Source organism: Papio anubis, chromosome 8 (genome assembly GCF_008728515.1).
Source record: "Papio anubis isolate 15944 chromosome 8, Panubis1.0, whole genome shotgun sequence".
NCBI lineage: Eukaryota > Metazoa > Chordata > Mammalia > Primates > Cercopithecidae > Papio > Papio anubis.
Window position 1 is genome coordinate 76,632,004 of NC_044983.1, and position 20,973 is coordinate 76,652,976.

General features: G+C 40.2%; 1 protein-coding gene across 5 annotated transcripts in view; it reads right to left on the reverse strand.

Moving 5' to 3' along the window:
- PAG1 (phosphoprotein membrane anchor with glycosphingolipid microdomains 1) overlaps positions 1-20,973 on the reverse strand; it is a 141,150-nt gene that overhangs the window by 58,494 nt on the left and 61,683 nt on the right. For 4 of the 5 annotated variants that reach the window (XM_021942458.2, XM_003902904.3, XM_031669647.1 and 1 more), the window contains one exon: positions 4,074-4,167. The gene's annotated coding sequence lies outside the window, so the exon portion shown is untranslated. Of the gene's footprint in view, positions 1-4,073; positions 4,168-4,266; positions 19,120-20,973 lie in introns of those variants that run through there. The other variant, XM_021942460.2, reaches the window with a different exon arrangement.

Here is a 20,973-nt window from a genome sequence, read left to right on the forward strand (position 1 = left end):
CTGTGTTCAGACGCATGCAGCCCTAATGCTAGACCCTGGAGTAGATGCTAGTGCTGTCTCTACCCTTCTTTGGCAAGTCACTTACCCTCTCTGAGCTTTAGTTTCCTCTTTGGTAAAACAGCAATGTTAGTAATAGTAATAGGGTGATCAAGTTTAATACTTGCAAAGTGCTTAGACCAGTGCTTGCCTCACTCTAGGTACAATATAAGTGTCTGTTAAATAAAATAGTATCATTCACCTCTAATCCCAGCTATTCAGGAGGCTGAGGCACGAGAATCACTTGAACCTGGGAAGCAGAGGTTGCAGTGAGCCCAGATAGCACCGTTGTACTCTAGCCTGGGCAACAGAGCAAGGCTCTGTCTCAGAAAAGCAACACAAAAAAACCCAAAAATAAAATAGTGTCATTAAGTGTTTCCCTCAACTGATAAACGTTTTCTTTCATACTAGATGGTGACATATAGCATTGGTGAAACAAGGCCCTTGCATGCCTTGCTTTAGGGCATCCTCCCCTGCGTCATGATGATGACACACAAAAGGCCTGTGCCCACGCTGACTTAGCTGCCTGCAGGCTCTCCCAGCTTGCTGGCGAACTGTGGTCACAGGTTATGGAGAACCAGCTGCCACCGGTGTGTGCTAAAGATCTGGCCTCAGTGGTTATTGGAAATTCTGCGGGAAAGGAACAAGCAGGCAGGACAGGAGGCATGGCTGCAGAGTCACAGATGGGCCAGCGATTACCCTGCACACGAAGGTGTCTTCCAGGGACCTGCCAGTCCTGCTGCTGCAGGCAGCGCCTCCAAGGAGCCCCTGGAGGGGGCAGGAGAACCTGGCCCTGCCTCGATCTCATGTCCCTCAGTAATCCTTAACTCAGCTGTGAAAAACAATAAAATAAAAACTACTTGAAAAATAGACCCAAAAAAGTACCAAATAGAAACAATAAAGGGAGTTTATTGAAGCCTTGGTGATTTTTTTCTTGCTATCTTTGCGATGTACTTGAAAATATCATCATATAAATATATTTCTATACTTTTTTTTTTTTTTTTTTGAGACAGGGTCTTGCTCTGTCACTCTGACTGGAGTGTAGTGGTGTGATCTCAGCTCACTGCAGCCTCTGCCTTCCAGAATCAAGAGATCCTCCCACTTCAGCCTCCCAGGTAGCTGGGACTACAGGCATGTGCCATCATGCTTGGCTAATTTTTGTGGAGACAGGGTTTTGCCATGTGGCCCAGGCTGGTCTCAAACTCCTGGACTCAAGCAATCTGCCCACCTTGGCCTCCCAAAGTGCTGGAAATTTAGGCATGAGACACCATAGCTGGCCAATTTCTATACATTTTTAAAAAGACAAACAAATGCATCATCAAAAAGATTGTCTAACAAATACATTTTAAAAGACCGAGAAACTTAAAAACAACAAAGCACATAATATATGTGAATCATGTCACAAGTGGTGGAGTAAAGGACCTGCTTTTGTTACATAAGATTAACCCTTATGCAGGCTACATAAAAAGGGATTTGCAATAATCCAATGCTCTACTGTATATTAACACTACCACAGATAGAATTTTAGAAGTCTCATAATTTATATTATGTAGTTTTTATAAAAATATCCAGGGAGCTGTTCTTAAGAATATAGGCCAAGAGGCTGGGCATGGTGGCTCACGCCTGTAAACCCAGCACCTTGGGAGGCCGAGGCGGGTGGATCACAAGGTCAGGAGATCGAGACCATCCTGGCTAACATGGTGAAACCCCGTCTCTACTAAAAATACAAAAAATTAGCCAGGCATGGTGGCGGGCGCCTGTAGTTCCAGCTACTCGGGAGGCTGAGGCAGGAGAATGGCATGAAACCAGGAGGTGGAGCTTCCAGTGAACCGAGATGGCGCCACTGCACTCCAGCCTGGGGAACAGAACGAGACTCCATCTCAACAACAACAACAAAAAAAAGAATGTAGGCCAAGATTGGGCAGTCATGATAAATTTCTCTTTAAGCCTAAGGACGAGGGGCCCCCGCAGCTGCTGTTGGGGATGCTGGGTGTGGGGCAGGCTCTCCCACTCTCTAGCTCACACACTGTGAACACAGCAGCCTGGCACACATGCACACACATGAGGGTCCCAGACACCTAGGGCTATCAGGGCCCATCACATTGTGCAGTCTATGTGCTCAGGGAGAGGTGGGAACACATAGCCTCAAGAAGCAGAAACGCCAGGCCTCAGTCATGGCCAGCTCAGCTTCCGGTTCAGGGTTTGCACGCTGCTTTGAGCCTTTGCTTTTACAGTTGTTGCCTTTAAAGTTCTGAACATCTGGGGCATGGCTCCCTCTAACGAGCAGTGCACCTCTCACCTCAATGCACATCTTTAAATGTGTCTTTTTTGTCTTGTCTGTGGCAGCATACACTTGCTTCTGTGAACCACCAGATGACGTACATAGGCTAATTTTCATTTGGACCAATGTGAATGCTGATGTACAAAGGGCAATCTCAAAGCAGGTCTAGTGTGTTCATCAAGTATTTCTAAACTTCCCTGATTTTAATTCCTGTTACTACAGTACTTGGGTAGGCATACTGCATCTTAAAGACTTTTTTCATGTAACGCAGGCATAATGCAATGTGGAGAAAATTATCACTGAGAGGAAAACTGTTTCCCCAAATTACGACTTACATCGACAGTAATGAGAAGCTATTAAAATAGATTTTTGCAAAATTTCTAAGCTGATCTGCTGCTTGGAGTTTTGAGATTTCCCACTGCTCTGCTATTTTCCCATTCTGTACACACAGCACAGATTCCTGCCAAGCCTATTACAGTGAACAAACAATGTCCTCTCTGTCAGAACAGAGAATGAATAGTATCACAAAATTCTCCTCTAATGTACAGCCTACATTTCCCTCACCCCAGCCCCTTCAGAAGAGAATAACCAGGGTGAGGACCGAGGAGGAAAACAGGACTCTCCCCTGGCCAGTCGGAAACTGCCTTCCAGAACACTAAGGGCTAGGTAGTGTCAACCATATCATATTAACTTCTCAACAGAGAAAGTTGACAAGTTTATTTTCTTTTAAGGGGGATCATATGTTTTTGCATTTCTGTGTGTGTGCGTACACAAATATCTTTATAAGGAAGGAGGTGTTTCATCAGATAAAATTTTAGGTGGCGTTTCACCAGATAATATAAGACAGCTTTTAGCTACAGACTGAGCAGCGACAGGGGAACTTCATAGAAATGACACAGCAATTTGTGCTAAAATATTGGCAGCTAATTCATGAATGCCAAAGCTGACTATGAATTCGGCTGCTTCTGTTAAGCCTTTATTCCCACTAAGCTCATGATTCACAAAGAAAGCGCCTAGAGTTACTCCTCTGAAACATACAGTATCATGCTGACAGATTCTTCTTTGGTTTCTCTCTCTCTCTCTCTCTCTCTCTCTCTCTCTCTCTCTCTCTCTCACACACACACACACACACACACACACCTCCCCACAAGAGGCATTAAAGATATGATTTCCAAAACAAGAACTTCATGAAGCATTTCTCACAAACCAATGAAAGACTTACTAAAGGCTTACTTAGCAGGTATTTTCATAGAAGAACATGGAGTTCCTTAAAATCTTTCATACTTGTCTCAGCTGGTGTAAAATATTTTGATTTAGGCTTTCCCCTCTTGTGACATGAATGCAGCATATATTTTATTTTAACCTCTAAAGGAAACTACCCATTTTTTTGCTCATAAAGGATGAAATGTTATTTTCATAATCAAACCCCACTGGCTTTTGTGTTCATGAGTATCTGTAGCACGAAGAAAAAAGGCCAGCCTCTTCTTTCCTCCTCATTTCCCACACATTTTCCATACAGCTCAGTGAGCTCCCAGATTCTGATGGCATTCTCCTGGTAACACATTTAGAAGAGGCTGCAGGATACCCCAATAGCACTGCTTTCTTCTCTCTCTTTCTCTCTCTCTCTCCCTCTCTCTCTTTCTCTCATATCACTCTAGGTCTGTATGAGACTAAACAATTAAACCTTTGTGTTGTGCCACTGCCATTCGAAAAGCCTAATGGTGTGTCCCTTCATTGGTACAATGGTAATATTTACCTTGGAGGAAATGTTTGTCCCGAAGAGTATTCCAAATTCTGGCAATGTATTCCCTTTGAAATGTCGTGGTGAGAGTTCTCTCTTCTTTCTTGGCCTACAGCCAAAGAGAAGGAAAATTAGAAAAAAAAGGCAGATGGATATACACTGTGAAAGATACTTGTTCAGTTCACTGTAAAAATGCTAGTGTACTTACGCCAAACACTGAGATTTATATTCTTATATTCCTTCCTGAACAAAGCCAACTGAAATGTAGAGGCACAACTATAGTCATTAACAATTAAATTAAAAATTTCAATAAAGAAAAGTTCGTATCTCCCCATACCCCAAAAATTTTAATAAAAAAACAGCCAAGTGTCTAATCTAATACAAATCAATTGACTTGCTCTTTCCATATTTTCCCTAGTTATGCCAAGTAAATCTCTGTGTTACTACAGTGATACTAATTCAAGTATCTGTTTTCTGAATTTGAAATAAAACAAGTGATTTGTTTGAAAAGAGCATTTATACTTTTTGGTAAGGTAAGCTGTGATTCAGTTCTGAAAATTTCTTATTAGAAGGAGACTTTGGTGCAGCATGAACAGTGTGACCTGGACGACATGCAGATCTAGCCCCGAGTTGTCCCTTCACACATTCTGCTGTGGAAATGGGGAAGACGTTCAGAGAGGGAGAGGATACATGGGCGACCTCCTTTGCTGTCCCTCCTGATTCACCAGCTCCCCAGTCCTACCTGTTGTTCTGCTGTTTTTGGTGCCTAGCCCTTCCCCCAGCCCCCCTTCCTCTCTAGTTATCTTCCCATCCTCAAATAAGTCTCTCCCATATTGAACACTTACTTTACATAAGACACCATGACAAGTGCAGTGTGAAAGGGAGAGGGGTAGAGGGACGAAATGAACGAATGAATGAACGAATGAACGGATGAAAGAACGGCTGTGTTTATACTCTAAGGAGAATATCCTGGCTGTTGACTAAGATTCAGAACCTCTCAATCATTTTAACCAACTGAGGCATAATTCCCGATTTCCAACCTAATGAACGGAGTGGAACATGAGCCTTCTAGATTTGCATCTACTGATGTTCTTTTGTTAGAACCACATATTATCATCTTAGACTGTGTGTTGCTTTCCCTGATAGCAGAGTCAGCAGAATATTTATATTATCTTGAGGTATATCTATTGTTTCCCTGACAGTTTGAAAGTGAGAAACTGCTGCCTTTTGTTTGCCACTGCATTTAGCTACATTATTATTTTCTTTTAATAAGTGTAAAAAGACCAGAACAAGACACACAATCATGGGCTGTCTTCTTCTAAGCCGACTCCAGGTCTTTCTGCTGTCAATCACATCAACCAGGAGACAGCGCTTCGCTGCATGCCGGGCTTGATAGACAACTGAGTTCCCAAGCCATCGTTCCACTCTTTTATTAGACTTCAAGTCAAGCCTCCTTCTGAACCCCTGCCATGCAGATATATTTAGATGTGGATTCCAATCATAAGCCTCTCCACTTTTCCTTGTCATCATGGTCAATCCAGGGAATTCTCCTGAATTGGTCAGAAATATGAGCAAGATTTAATTATCTAAATCAAATTGCTGCAGTTAAAAGGTAAACTTTAAAGAATTAACAATTTTTTTTAGAAAAGGTCAAATTCTATTAATGTGTATTAAAAATAATGTTTGGATGTGCTTTCTCTATTACCAGATATGAGCACAATCCTGATGTGAAAACTGGAGACAAGATTTGACAGTTAATTTAATAATATAAAAATGGTGCACAGTTTTGAATTTTCAGAATATACATTTTGTGACTTAAAAATATTCCAAGAAAACAAGGTCATCAAGATGCTGTGGTGCTGTCATAAGGAAAGACACATAAATCAATACTTTAGCATCCAGGAATAAACCCATAGATTTATATTGCTTCAATTATATGGCCAATTGAGTTTTTGGCAAGGGTGCCAAGTCTATTCAATGGGGAAAGGACAGGCTTTTTCAACGAATGGTTCTGGAACAACTAGACAGCCATATATAAAAGAATAAAGTTGGACCCTTAACTCAGACTACAGAAAAAGTTAATGCAAAATGGATCAAATACCTAAATGTAAGAGTGTAAACTACTGTTAGAAAAGAACCAAAGGGCTAAATCTTCATGAGCTCAGATTTGGCAGAGGCACGTGACCCCAAAAGCACAAGCCAACTAGAGAAAAAACAGATAAACTGGACTTCATTAAAATAAAAATATTTGTAATTTAAAGGACAATATTAAGATAATGAAAAGACAACCCAAAGAATAGGAGAAAATATATGCAAATCATATGTGATAAGGGATTTTATATATAGAGAATATATAAATAACTCTTATAACTCAATAACAAAAAGACAACCCAACCAAATATAGGCAAAGGATCTGAAGAGACTTTTCTCCAAAAAAGATACACAAATAATCAATAAACACATGAAAAGATGCTCAACATCAGTAGCCATCAATAAAGTGCAAATCAACCACAATGAGATACCACTTCATACCTTCCTAGTGATTTGCACTTGGCCATAATAAACATGTCTAAGCTAATAACAAGTGTTCAGAGGATGTAGAGATATCAGAACCCCCATGCCCTGCTGACAGGAATGTAAAATGACACAGCTGCTTTGAAACAGTCTGGTAGTTCCTCAGAATGTTAAACAGAGAGTTACCATGGGACCCAGCAATTCCACACCCAAGTATACAGCAAAAGAAATGAAACTACACATCCACACAAAAACTTGCACATAGATATTCACAGAAGCATTATTTGTAATACCAAAAGAAGGAGAAACAATGTCCCTCAACTGGTGGATGGGTATACACAAAATGTGGTATACCTATATAAAAAAAAAATTATTCAGCCATAAAATAGAATAAAATACTGCTACATGTTACAACATGGATGAACCTTGAAAACATGCTAAGTGAAATAAACCAGTCACAAAAAACATATTATATGATCGATCCTGTTTATAAGAAATGTCCAAAATAGGCAAATATATAGAGATAGAAAGCAGATTTGTGTTCCTTAGGGCTGGGGGAGAAGGGGTGATGAAAATGTCCTGAAATTGATGGTTGTACTTTAAATGGATGACTTGTATGGTATGTGAATTGCATCTAAATAAAGTTCTTATGAAAAATAATATTCCACGGATTTGGATGTTATAAGCATCAGTCATTTTTCGGATCAATCTTAAAAAAAAATGGCAAACCCCAAAATAATTTTAGCTGGAATCATGGGAGTTGTGACACTAAGCAGATAACCTAGCTGCACTGCAAACTGTCATGCCCTGACTGGGGCAACTTGAGTATCATTCTGATAGACCAAACACTCCTTTAGGTCTCCTTTCATGTTGCTGATTATTTCCAAGGGTGATAGAGATAATTAGGTTATCGGGGTATAGAGATAATAAGGTTGATCACTGCAAATGATTATTGACCCAATCAAACAGAAATCCCATACTTTCAATATAGATTTCTTTTTCCACCGAATGGAATTTTAGGACTTCTGATACTGATGATCTAGTCAAATGTGACCTCTCCCTGAAACCCACATAACCTGTCCATGGAATGCCATGCTCAGCAGTTTCTGTTACACCTGGCTCTCTGACAGTTTTCATGAGGACGGTTGGCGACTTCTTAATACTGATGATGACATTCACAAGAAGGCCCAAGCAAGTGAACTCCAGGAGTTCAGGATGTGTTTTTATCAAACTAACCTGAACTGTTGTTCTGGCTAAAGCCACTCAGCAGAACTGAAACAGAGCTCTATTCTGGGACACTGAAACCCTGAGGGATGAGATGGGCACCTGACAGACGGCCTGAGCTGAGCCCCTGCTGGCAGTGCTGAAGAGGGTCTAAGGAAAGGAGTGTTTTCTCAAGGTTATATCCTAACAGTCTCTTCTGGGGAAGGAGTAGTGATGTTGAGAGTGTATCTCCCTGCTATCTGGGTAGACAAATACAGGGATTGAGGAGAACAGACTTCAGCAATCTACTCCAAATTCATGTCTGACTTTTAAAAACTGTAGCCGGAGGCAAGATAACGACTCAGTATGAGACTAGAATCATGAAGCTCAATTATAGATTCTCAAATTTAAAAGAAACTTAAAGGTCATCCATAAATCAACCCCACTTGATACTTGAAGCCTTTCTACAATGTCCGTGACATCTCATCTATAACTGCAATGTCAAAAGGACTTGGTTAAACAGAACAGTTCAATGTACTGAGCACGGAATGAATCACAGTGCTTGGAATATAGTAATTGCTCAATATTTATTCATTGATTGAGTGAATTCATTTTTTAAAAATCAGAGTAGGCTCAAGGATGTTGCTATAATAAAACCTCTCTCACTCACAGTCCGTGAAGACAGAGAAGAGAGTAGGATTACAGGTTGCTCAAGATTGGCATACTACTGCAGCAATATTTCCCACATGCAAACATCATTCCAGTAAGTACAATACTTTATCTATGTTGCAATGGAAATAAACCAATAAACAAAACTTAGACCTGCTAATCTACCTATGCTGAATTCCCTTCCACAACAAAGGGCTTCCTCCATCCCAAGGAATCTCTTTCTGTCTCTGGGAAGTGTTGCTAAATTTGAGTTAGGAGTAAGAAAGATTCTTCTGTGCTCCAGAGGCTTAGTGGCTTCAACCTCGTTTGAGTCTTGGTTTTAACATCTAGGGCCATGCAGAACAAGTCCAGTAGTTCCCCGACATGGCAACCCTTCAAATACTGGAAGACACCTATTTAAAGAAGTCCCTCTTCCCCTGCTCTTGAGCCTCTCCTTCTCTACTCCAAAGAATATGGTTTCACGTACCACCTGCCATAACTCAAAAGAACACAAAGGCTGCCAGGAGAAGGGAGTGGATCCCTGGCCAGGTCTGCTCACAAGAGCAGAGGAGGCGAACAGCCTGCTGCAGCAACAAAGCCCAACCTGGGAGGGCAGGCCAGCAACCAAGCACAACATCCAAGGAACAAGGCAACATGGACCTGATTTAGGAAATAACCCTTATCTGGGTTTTGGTGGTGGGGGTGGGTAGGGATTTTTGGGGCCCAGCTATTGCAGCAAGGCAAAGCTATCAGTAAAGAGTAAATAGGTTGGTGAAGTCAGGAGGGTCGTCGTCCATTACCATCCTGGAGGTCTAGCCACAGCAACAGAATCTAGCCACTGAGCAGTGACTCAGAGTAAGAGCCACAGTTCTCAAGAAGATCACCTGGCAAGACCAACACAGACTATGAAACCCAAAGAAGATCTTCAGTCCCAAACACTTGGTTACACAGACACAGAAAGAGCTGAAACTTGGAAGGCCAAGGAGTAGGATCATGGGAGCCTGAGAATCATCTTGGGATACCACAGCCTACATCTGCATGGCAATAAAATCGCTGGAATGTGATGTAGTCATCCCAGTGTTCACTGGGGCAATGCCATCTCAACATGGGAGATTCAGCAAACACAGCCGGCACTGGGCAAGATACTACTGCGGGCGAGGCAGAGAGACAGTGTAATTAGTGATGTGCTCCAGTGGACTGCGGGGTAGGTTTAAACAGCTAAAGTGTTTTCTGCTTTAGTCAGAACAAATTCAGATTTGGAGAGGGCAACGATGGTGCATGTAAGAGGAACAAATAGTGAGGGAACAAAGAAGGCAGGAGGAGAGGTACTGGGGGCTGGCACTGTCGTTTTCTGGATGTTCTCTTCTAAAACATCAAGCTCAAAGGCAGTTCTCCAGATAAAAAAGCACTTTATCAGTGAAGATAAAGAAGCACTTTATCAGTGAAGAGTGGAACAGGACTCTTATTTCTATCCACCCACATTATTTAGAAGGCCAAAGATCACAGAAGCCTTTTTACCAACTACCCTGACATACATACACACACACACACGTATACACACACACATATACATATACACATGTGTGTATATGTATTAACATATATATGCATGCATATATACACAATGTTATAAACACATATTAACACACATATATATTTTTTTATATTTGACTAAAATCTAAATTTCTGTGAAATATGATGCTGCTAAGCTTTATCTCTCCTTACTGTCCCGTTGCAATTTAACTGGGGGAGCAGGGTGCTTATATTGATCCCTGTGACATTTCTGCTTCTTAGATTTGGGTCACCGTATTAAATGTCAAGATGTTCCTAATTCTGTTTCCATCAGTTTTTATATCTGTTACCTCTCCCAACTTTGGGGCATGCATTTATACAGTTTTACTCACATGAGGCCTGATGTGGACTAAGACTGGATATGGTTAAAATACCAAAAACTTCTCTGCAGGAAGAGAGCAGTTTATTTATTAATCAGTGCCCTCTAGATATAGCTACCAAATGAGTTATTAATCCAGCTAATTACACACATGCCTTATTTGTCCAAATACTAAATGTTAGCAATTTGACATACTTTTGGTAAAAACAAAAAAAAAATGTATCTATAAACTAATGCATGGTATTTCTCATTAACCTGTCTGAATTCCCTGACAGGTTTAATACATTATCAACATAACAGAGATCAGCCTCAAAGTACAGATATTTCATTGACATTTCAATATTCAGTCCATAGTAATCATGCAAGAAAACTGTATTAAATATGTTCAATGACACAGCAATTAAAGAGGCAGCCAAAGACAATGCATATGGGCTATGATGATGCCCTGTGCAATATTGGAAAAACATAACTAACAATGCTTCTGCCTCCCTTATCCTAGGATTCTTGTTTTCATCAGCTGCTCTTCTCCCCTTGCTAAGCTCCCTCATCTTTCCTGGTTGCTTTTTCTTGCTGCTTCTCCCAGCTGTGCCTCTCGTTTTTTCCACTCCCCAGCTGCTTTGGCTCACACTTTCAGCCTTCCTGGTATTTACTGTGTTAACAGTTCTAGTCTTCATGCCATCTGATGTCTCCTATTTCATTTTTCACACACTTGAACAGCTGAAATCCCTGATGTATGCAAAGCAGAAGTCCATTAAAAGAGGGTTTTCTGGGTTTTATTTTTATTTTTTTTCATTGAGTACAGAAAAAAATGGAAGCAGCGAGAAGGGGTAGTTCACAGAGCTGCCAAAAGAGGCCACTGTGAAGATAAGATGAAGGCAAAATATAATAATAATCAGATTTCTTTAGGCATCAAAAAGATTATAAGTATGACACTGGAAAAATAGTTCCTTTTGCAAATCCTCTTCAGTGGTATGGTTTAATGAAAACTCTGTAATCCCCTTTCCAACAGGAACATAATTTTCTTGAATTCTAGGAAGCTGATGATAAAAATCCTTAACGATGTATCCTTACACTATCTACAACATACAGGACTCAGGTAAGACAGATACAGTTATAATACCTACATTGGGTTTTTTAAAATGACATTTTATTAGCAAAAACTCTTCTATTTCTAAGTATGCTACCTGGAAAGAGGCTTAAAATGCCATGATTTAGTATAAGCCTTATCTGTATGCATCCATCCCAAGTGTGGCTTGGATATGAATTCCTTGCACTTTCAATATCAGCAGAGAAATAATGAAAATGACCAAAGTGTTCAACAGGAAAATAAATATTTCTTGTTGGCACAGAATAGAATAGTTTATAATGTGCAGCATGATGTATTTAAGAGAAGTTCTATAGCATGCTTCTCGGGCATCTGAATACAAAGCAAGATTAGATTCAGTACTTAAATGTTGCTTGAATGAATAGAAAACATAATAAATTGACTCCTCTAATTATTAGTTTATAAATTGATAGCAAAATACAGATTTTAAAACATCTTCTTTTAGGCAATGTAAATAAGCACAAGATACTAGCCAGCATACCTACAGAGCATATTCATTCAGTCTTTTGTTCATTTTCTTTATTCACCTGTCATGCTACTTCCTTGCTTATGAATACAATGACCAAAAAGTAAATATTATTCCAGTCCTTTCCACTCTGCACATTTAGGAACTTTCTTTTGGACTGGGACTGTAGCTGTCTAGAGCTTTGGCTTGTCTTGGCCTAATGCACATGCCCTATCCTGCCACTGTGCATCACGGGCAGCTAACTGGGTAGCCACCTGGAACACTGCGTTGCTTCTCACAGAGCCTCAGGTCTGCCTCAGGCCTTTCCTGATGAGAAACAGTTCTCTGACTTCTGAGTTATCTAATCTTGGGATCACTCAAGGGGTTATGGGGTTGGAGGGTTGCTGCCCCAGCAGAAGTTGTGTGAATGGGTATGCATGTCAGTGGCGAGAGGCAGGCTAGAAAGACTTCCCTTTCCCCAGGTCTGAGCCACAAACATAACCCAGGCCACTTTTCCTTACCTTCACCTCCACCTCCATTGTGGTGGCTTAGCCATTTCACCTATGCTACCTATGCTTCTTCCCCTAATCAGGTGATCTGGTGTTAGAGCTGGTGCAGAAAAACAAACAAACAAACAAACAAGCAAAAAAAACTCATCCAAAGATTCTTCTGCAATGCCATGTCTAGATGAGGCATATCAAAATGCTTGCTTAAATGTGGAATATTTACGATATAGCTACATATGTATAAGAAGACATTAACCAGTTATCATGTATGACTGTTCTTCAGTACATTATTATTTTTTAAGGTTCTTCCATTTATTTACTATCTAGAACATATTTCCTTCAAACTGATTGTTTATAGAACTAATTGTTATTATGTATACCCTATGTTTTACTTTATTGTTTTGATATCCCGACTAATGGCATTTTAAGTGACATGTGAAATTTGGACTTTACTACTGCAGACCTTTGGCTATCTAGTCAAAGAAGGAATATGGGCTCTTCTGATTGATCAAATAAGGGTGGAAGAGGAAAGAGAAGAAGGAAATAAGAGAAGAAAGGAGAAAGAAAAATCAGATGTGAAAGACTGTAAACTCCCTTGTACAAAGGCACAATGTCTATTACAGCTGGTAAAAATCATGACAACAAACACTCCCGAGGGTAACATGGCTGCATCTTGCATGGAAAACTGAAGCAGCAGACAGCAGTTTCCACATTAATCTGCCAAAATGGGGAAAATTAGTGTCACCCACAAGACTAGAAAGAAGAAACAAAGAAACAAAAACACCCCTTGAATTTTAACCATGAGAGTGAGGAGCAAGAAAGACAGGAGCAGCCTCCTCCCTGTAAAATCACTTTTTTTTTTTGTCTGCCATCAACAGGTGTTGCCATGGTAACTATCCTGTAGTTAAGAAGTAGTAGAGGCAAAAAAATCTATACAAAACCACAATAGAGGGACAAAATAAGAGAGATATGTTACAGCAAAACTAACCTCAGACCTACCAGAATGAGCAGCCAGAGGTTTGACTGGCCATTTACCAGATCTTCACATTATTTGAAAGAGATGCTGGAAGGAGAGAAGATGTCAGCCCAGACTATGGTCTCGGGAGGAACCAACACCAGGGAAGTATTGTGGGGGCTGCTGTGGCTCTCCATTTGTCTTCAGTTCCACTTTATATCCCTATTCCCATTTGTACATTTTAGCTGTTTGATGACTTTGCGGAGGAAAGCTGCAATTGTGCTGTGTTATGTCTGGAAACTTCTAAAAAGTAAACATATCACTGAATGACTTCCTTGATTACACTTCTACCTCTTTTAGGTAGTACATTTAGTAATAATTTCTCTGTTTTCTCCCCTTCAGATGGAGAAGCTCATGATTGCATGCTACGAATTAGTGAAATAATTCATAGCTAATTCTTCTTATGAACAAATATCGCCAATATTTGTCAGCCAGATACCAAGAAATACCTCAGAGCCTGGCGGGGATCAAAACCTCATTTCTTTGGCTCTTTCTCTATTGCTCACGGCTCATGATAATACCCATAGTTAGTATCATGAATGAGAAAATAACACTATTTCCGAAATTAAATTCTGCATTTTCACTTTGTAAGCTATTGTTGCTGGTCTCCCAAAGGGCGCAATCTTAATCCCTTTGTCTACCAAACTTCTTGTTGTTCAAATGACCAATCTGCTTTATAAATAAATAACATAGATTAGCATACTTTGCTAACTTCTGTGATTCTTCAGGATTAAGGCAGCTGACGGAACAAGATTTGGGAAGATAAAGTCTGAAAGGTTTAGCTCGAGAGACAAATCCATGGGGTACCAACTATACTCTGCTGAGGCCGAGCAGGCATCGGTGTCATAGAAAACACAGAGCCTATGCCTCAACAGCCAAGGCTCTCGCCCATTTCTGGGACTCAACGTCCCCTTCCATAAAGACATGGAGGCATTACATTATCCAAAGGGTCAGTGTGAGGCTCAAACGAGATAATGCTGTGAAAGCATTTGGTCACTAACTGCAAACCACTAGGCATATACAAGCTGATTTGGAAATATGGTTGTCACTTGTTTTTCAAGCTTTCTGCTATGTTAACATCACCTTTAACACACTTTTTTATGATAAAATAAGTAGGCCATGACAATTTTCACAAGATAATTTTGGCAGAAAATCTTTTTCCTCTTAATCATTTGGAGGTGCTCATCAGATTTAGAAACCATTTTCTTCTATGAGTTCTCTTTCTTTAACTTTTTGTTCAGGCTAGTAGATTTGTATCACAGGGTGGGTAGGTGTATGTGTGCGTAAAAGAGAAAGAGCGGTGAGGAAGAGAAGGAGGAACAGGAGAGTCAGGCAGAGATGGGAAAACACAGAGAAGAACAAGTAAAGGTGTTAAAGAAGAGAAGGGGTAAAGACTTTTCCCTCCCATTTCAGAGATAAGTACCTATCCCTGAGGTGTTACTTTGTTTGCAATTTATGGATCACTAGGGATAAGTCATAGGTGGCCATTTTGGTGGCTGTATACACTCTTTAGCAGAAGAGATTCTGGGAATGACATTAATTTCTGCAACTGGCTCTCATCTCATGGCACTGTTTCTCCATTCTTATGCTGATGGGCTCCACCAATCATAGTTGAAGATGCATAAAACCTCCTATTTCTCAAACTAACACTCCTAGACCCCTTTTACAATAAAATACATACTCTGTCTTTTTTTTATTAATAGCTCCCTTTAAAATGTTGCGCTTTTGCTTCTGAGTGTTTTGAATTCATGCTCCCCTTATCCCATCCCTTCCACCCCTCCTCTACTTTCCCATCTTTACCACCCCACTGTTCACCACATTCACCCACTGGTGAAGTCTTGAGTCTCATGGATTCTGTCTCCTTAAATGTTATAGTAAATGTCCAGTTTTGGTATACTGCATGCTTACTGAAAAAGTTCACAGAACACACAGGATATAGAGTATTATGTTTTAAAAAAGAATATTCCTTTTCACTATATTCCCTAATCCCACAGGTAAGCACTGTTAGAGTTCAGTACAATACTTTAAAAAGGTCTGGAAAGATAGAAAAATCAAAAGGTTCTTTCTTTCTTTGTTACATATATAGTACCCTATACTAGTCACTGTTCAACAGTTTCATTGTGTTCATTTACTGTGTGTTAGAGAATGTTCCATGTCAGTACATATAGGGTTATCTCATTCCTTTTAGTGACTATAGAACATTCAATGAATGGTGTGGTTATACTATAATTGGGCATTTTGTGCCAATGGATACTTAGATTATTTTTGGTTTTCCTCAATTACAAATGACATTACAATGATTAGTCCTGCATATATATTTCAGCACATGAGTGAGTAGAGATAGGATTCCTAGACATGGAGTTGCTGAGTCAAAGGGCATGCACACTTTCATTTTATTCTCCTGCTCCTTACTGACCTAAAACCAAAGTTTTATTAATATATGGTATGTAACGGTAAAAGGGAATATAATCCTTTATTCTTCTGGGTTTCACCGCGAATCAATTCATTTCTTTTAGTACCTTCTGGGAATTCTTAAATATCCTTCTCCACTGGTGGTTTTTCTCCCTGACTTTCTAGTCCTGCTGTGCATGTGCAGATTTCTTTTTCTTCTTCTTTTTAAACTTGAAGAATCTGGAGTGTGAAGGATAAAGTAAACAGCCCACAAGGCTTCTTACGCGGTCAAGGCCAAGAGGTTCCCAACTACTCGTGCCCTTTTTGCATTCATCCTCCACACAACTCTCCAAGTGACTTTCTGAAATGCAAATATTAACACTTGACTTCCCTGCAATAAGATCTGAATGCCTGGGGGCAGTAATGGGTTGAATTTTGTCCCTAAAAAATGTTAGAGTCCTAACCCCCAGTACCTCAGAATGTGACTTCATTTGGAAACAGGGTTCTTACAAAGGTAATCAAGTTAAAATGAGGTCACTAGGGTAAGTCCTAACCCATTAGGATTGATGTCCTTACATAAAAGGTGGAAATTTGGATACAGAAACAGATGTGCCTAGAGGGAAGCAGATGTGAAGAGGCACAGGGGACACACCATCTGAAGCCAGAGGCAAAGGCTGGAATTTTGCTGCCACAAGCCAAGGAATGCCTGACCTACCAGAAGCAGGAAGAGGCAAGGAAAGATCCATCCCCTGCAGGCTTTGGAGGGAACATGGTCCTGCTGACATCTTGATTTTGGACTTTTGGCATCCAGAACTGGGAGAAAATACACTTCTACTGTTCTAAGCTACCCAATTTGCTGTACTTTGTTACAGCAGTCACAAGAAACTAAAACAGTGGGTCAAGTCCAACTCCTTAGGGATCTCACCTAGCCCCTTTCACACACTGATGCACAGCCTCAGAATCCTCCTCACAACCTCTCCTGCAACCACCCTACTGCCTTATCTGCTCACATCCAAAGGCTCTAGGATGCTTCCTATGTCGGTGCATTTGAACACACTGGTCTCTCTACCTAAATGTGCTTCTCCCATTCCCTAAGCATGACTACTGTTCCATTGCTTATCTGCAGCTCCACCTTCTCCATGAGCTGTTTCTGGCACCCCTCCCCACCAGTTTCCCTGGGCATAACTGGCTGTCCTTGTGAGTGCCCCCTATGCAGCACCTGGAGTATTTTGATGTTATTTTGCACTCGCTTGTTTATACATACCTATCACCCACTTCTACGCTGCTCCTTGAAAGTAGAGCCATTCAATATCTCCTAGCAAACTCACCGCACACAGAATGTCCAAAGTGGGATTTCACTAGGTGAGCCATACATCAGTGCCATAAAAATATAACAGCTGTAAGACATGTATCATAATTTTTTATTTTGTTAAACATGCCTCATGCAACAAGGTAGAGTATGTCAGGCTGACTGCAAATGACTGATGCTGATAATGGCTGAAGAGTACTTTCCTGGGCACTGAATTTGTGGCTATTTTCAGATTATTATTTTTGATGACATTCATTCTTCTGATCAATATCATTTAGAAACTAGATTTTGACATCAGATACTGTGAACTCTAACAGCTCCAATCATTAAATATATGTGTCTGGATAAAACCGCACTATGGTGCTTAGTCTCTGATGTCCACTGACTATCTCCTTCATTTAAGAGCAGCTCACTAGAGACAGAAAGTACATCAGTAGTTGCCTAGAGCTAGAAGGAGTGTGAGATGGGGAAACTGGAGGTGGGGTGACAGCCTAGGGGTGAGGGGTTTCCTTCTGGGGTTACGAGAATGTTCTAAAATTGATTGTGGTGATGGTTCCACAGCTGAATATACTGAAAGTCACTAAACTGTATACTTTAAATAGGTGAATTGTGCAGTATGTGAAAGATACTATATCTCAATAAGTTGTTTCTTTAAAAAAGAGTGGTTCATTCAACCCATCCCAAACTACAAGGATTTCTGTTAAAACAAGCCAATTCTTTCACAGACAAAATAAAATAGACCTTCTGCATTAATAAAAAAGAAAAATACTGCAGCCTGTAATGTTTATAGCATCCAAAAGAAAACTTGACAGATAAGGATATCTCACGTCAGACCCATTTACTCTGAACCATCCCATTGCTTTAGCACTGGCCATGTAACAGCATAACTCGACCTCACAACTTTCCTTCTGTCTTACATTATCCTGATTCTCTCCTCTTTTTCTCTGTGTCATTAGGGATACTCTTATGTCAGTAAATATTAGAGCTGGGAAGGAATTAAGACATTCATTTGGTTCCAAAGCCCTCATTTTACAGATGATACAATGATAGCCAAGAAGAGAATCCTAAAAACCTACCAAACTTTTGGTCTTGGAGAGGGTATCGGTTACAGAGTGAATCCAATGACCTCTGTGCAAGGCAGTAATATTTGTCAGTGTGTCGGGCAAAAGAACGCATCTCTAATGCTTTGCAAACTGTTTCGTAAGCCTTCCAAATAAATGAAGTATTGGATGACTAAAAGCACACATCCTGGTGCTTATGCATAAACTGTTTTACGGATCAGTTTCAGTTTTTACCACCTATCTTGTGACTGCTTGTCCCATCTCCCCAGTGAAATTTCAAACTTCTCCATGATAGGAAAGGCAGCTGATGTGTCCTTTCCCCCTTCTCTTATCACCGTTCGATACCCAAAGCATTCAGCAAAGAGTTAACATTCGCTTTATGGGTACAAGATAGACCTATAGCAGAGTTCCATATCAAAATTTTTTTTCTTTTTAGTAACATTGTTTTTGGGCAAACATAATTTAACGCATGGAATAACAAAATCTATGTAGTAATCACATAATTGATTGCAACCACTCCTGGAAGCCCCGTTTCTAAGGTCTTTTTTTTTTTTTAATTTCCAATTTTTATTTTAAGTTCAGGGGTACATGTGCGGGATATGCAGGTTTATTACACAGGTAAACGTGTGCCATGGTGGTTTGCTGCACAGATCATACCATCACCTAGGTAGTAAGCCCAGCATCCATTAGTTATTCTTCCTGATGCTTTCCCTTCTCCCACCCCCCAACCCTCTGGCAGGTCCCAGTATATGCTGTTCCCACCATGTGTCCATGTGTTCTCATTATTCAGCTCCCACTTATTAATGAGAACACTTGGTATTTGGTTTTTTCTTCCTGTATTAGTTTCCTGAGGGTAACGGTTTCCTGCTCCATCCCTGTCCCTGCAAAAGACATGTTCTCGTTCCTTTCTGTGGCTGCACAGTATTCTATGTTGCATATGTGCCACATTTACCCAGTCTCTCACTGATGGGCATTTTGGTTGATTCCATATCTTTGCTATTGTGAATAGTGCCGCAATGAAGATACGTGTGCATGTATTTTTATAATAGAACAACTTACATTCCTTTGGGTATATACGCAGTAATGGGGTTGCTGGGTCAAATGGTATTTCTGCCTCTAGGTCTTTGAGGAATCACCATACTGTGTTCTACAATGGTTGAACTAATTTACCATCCCACCAACAGTGGAAAAGCATTCCTTTTTCTCTATAACTTTGCCAGCATCTGTTTCTTGACTTTTTAATAATAGCCATTCTGTGATGTGAGATGGTATCTCATTGTGGTTTTGATTTGCATTTCTCTAATGATCAGTGATTTTGAGTTTTTTTCATATGTTTGTTGACTGCATGAATGCCTTCTTTTGAGAAAAGTCTTTATTTTGGTGGAATGTATATAATAATCACTTAAACAGAAACAGAAGCCTTTAAAATCAAAAGGCTCTTGTCTCATGCGTCTGGGCATGACCCGGTAAGCAGGATTCCACAGGGTCCACTCAGACGGACACACACTACAAACTTCAACTTTAAAAACTATCTCAGAGCTAAATGTCTTTCAGAGGTAGCTTCTAATGTAACCACAAACAAATTTTTCCCGTGGTAAAGGAAATAGCTTCTCTCTGCAACATGTCCTTACATAGGTCATATACTCAGGAAATTATAGGCTCTTTGCTATCGAAATCTGATGATTAGTCATGGAGTTCAACATATAATTGGAGAACCATACTTAAATGTAATTAGCCAAGATAAACTATAGAGAGAATCATGCAAATATATGAAAGCCATTGTTAAGAGTTCAGTGTTCTAGGATACAATAGAGAAAAAAGTAAACCTCTCCTACACATGTTCACAAATAAGTACTCAAATGCACCTCTTTCAAATGCACCACTTCTGAAAGCTCCCTGGGTAAGGAACTCCCTAGTTCCTATGGTTAGAACTTTCCAGCCCACTGTAACCTGATTCACCAGCCTTGACTTCTTTCCAATACAAACTCACCGTCCCTGCTTGCGCCTTTGCTGATACCATTCATGCCTAGAATGCTCTTCCCCCTTCTCCCCTGACCACTCAGTTCTAAGTCCTGACTGTTCTTTTTAGCAAGGCTTGTTCTTTTCTTTCTGCCCTTAGATTCTGCCCAGTTCACTTGACATCAAATATTATATTACCTGTCTTATATTAGGGGAGAATTCTTTTTTCCCTACACATTTCAAGCACATAACACCTCTCTTTCCATCTCTTCATTTACTCCACCCAAAGGGAGGTTGAGTGACATACATGCCTAATGGGCAATTTGAGGAGGCATCTCCTGGACTCAGCTCTTGCCTTCTCTCTGTAGGGAGCAGGGCTACCATCCAGGAGTATGAATTCTCCTCTGATCCTCCAGCAAATAATTTGAGTTGATTCTTTGGGCCCACAGAGGCCTGCCCCAGCTGCTGTGACCTGTGCTTAATTCCTGGGTTCCATATTAGGAGAACAAATAAACCATGCCCTGCAGCCTGGCCTTTACAGATAATAAGGGTGATGTTTGAGCCTTATCTGACAATGATTTTATCTTATCTCTTAGTTTTTCTCAGAACTTGGGAAATTCAGGGTGGTTGTCATTATTATGATTTACATCAATGACGCCAGCATCATTCATATATATAAACGTACATACATTTATTAGATGATCTTAAAAGCTGACGTGAAATTGTGTCCCATATCCCTACCTGGACAGTTCTGGGTCATGTTTCATAAGTCTTTGCAGCCCAGTGTTTCATTGCAATATATAATATACAGTACAAACAAACTCAAATGGGTTAAATCATTAATATATCATCAATTAAGGACATAAAG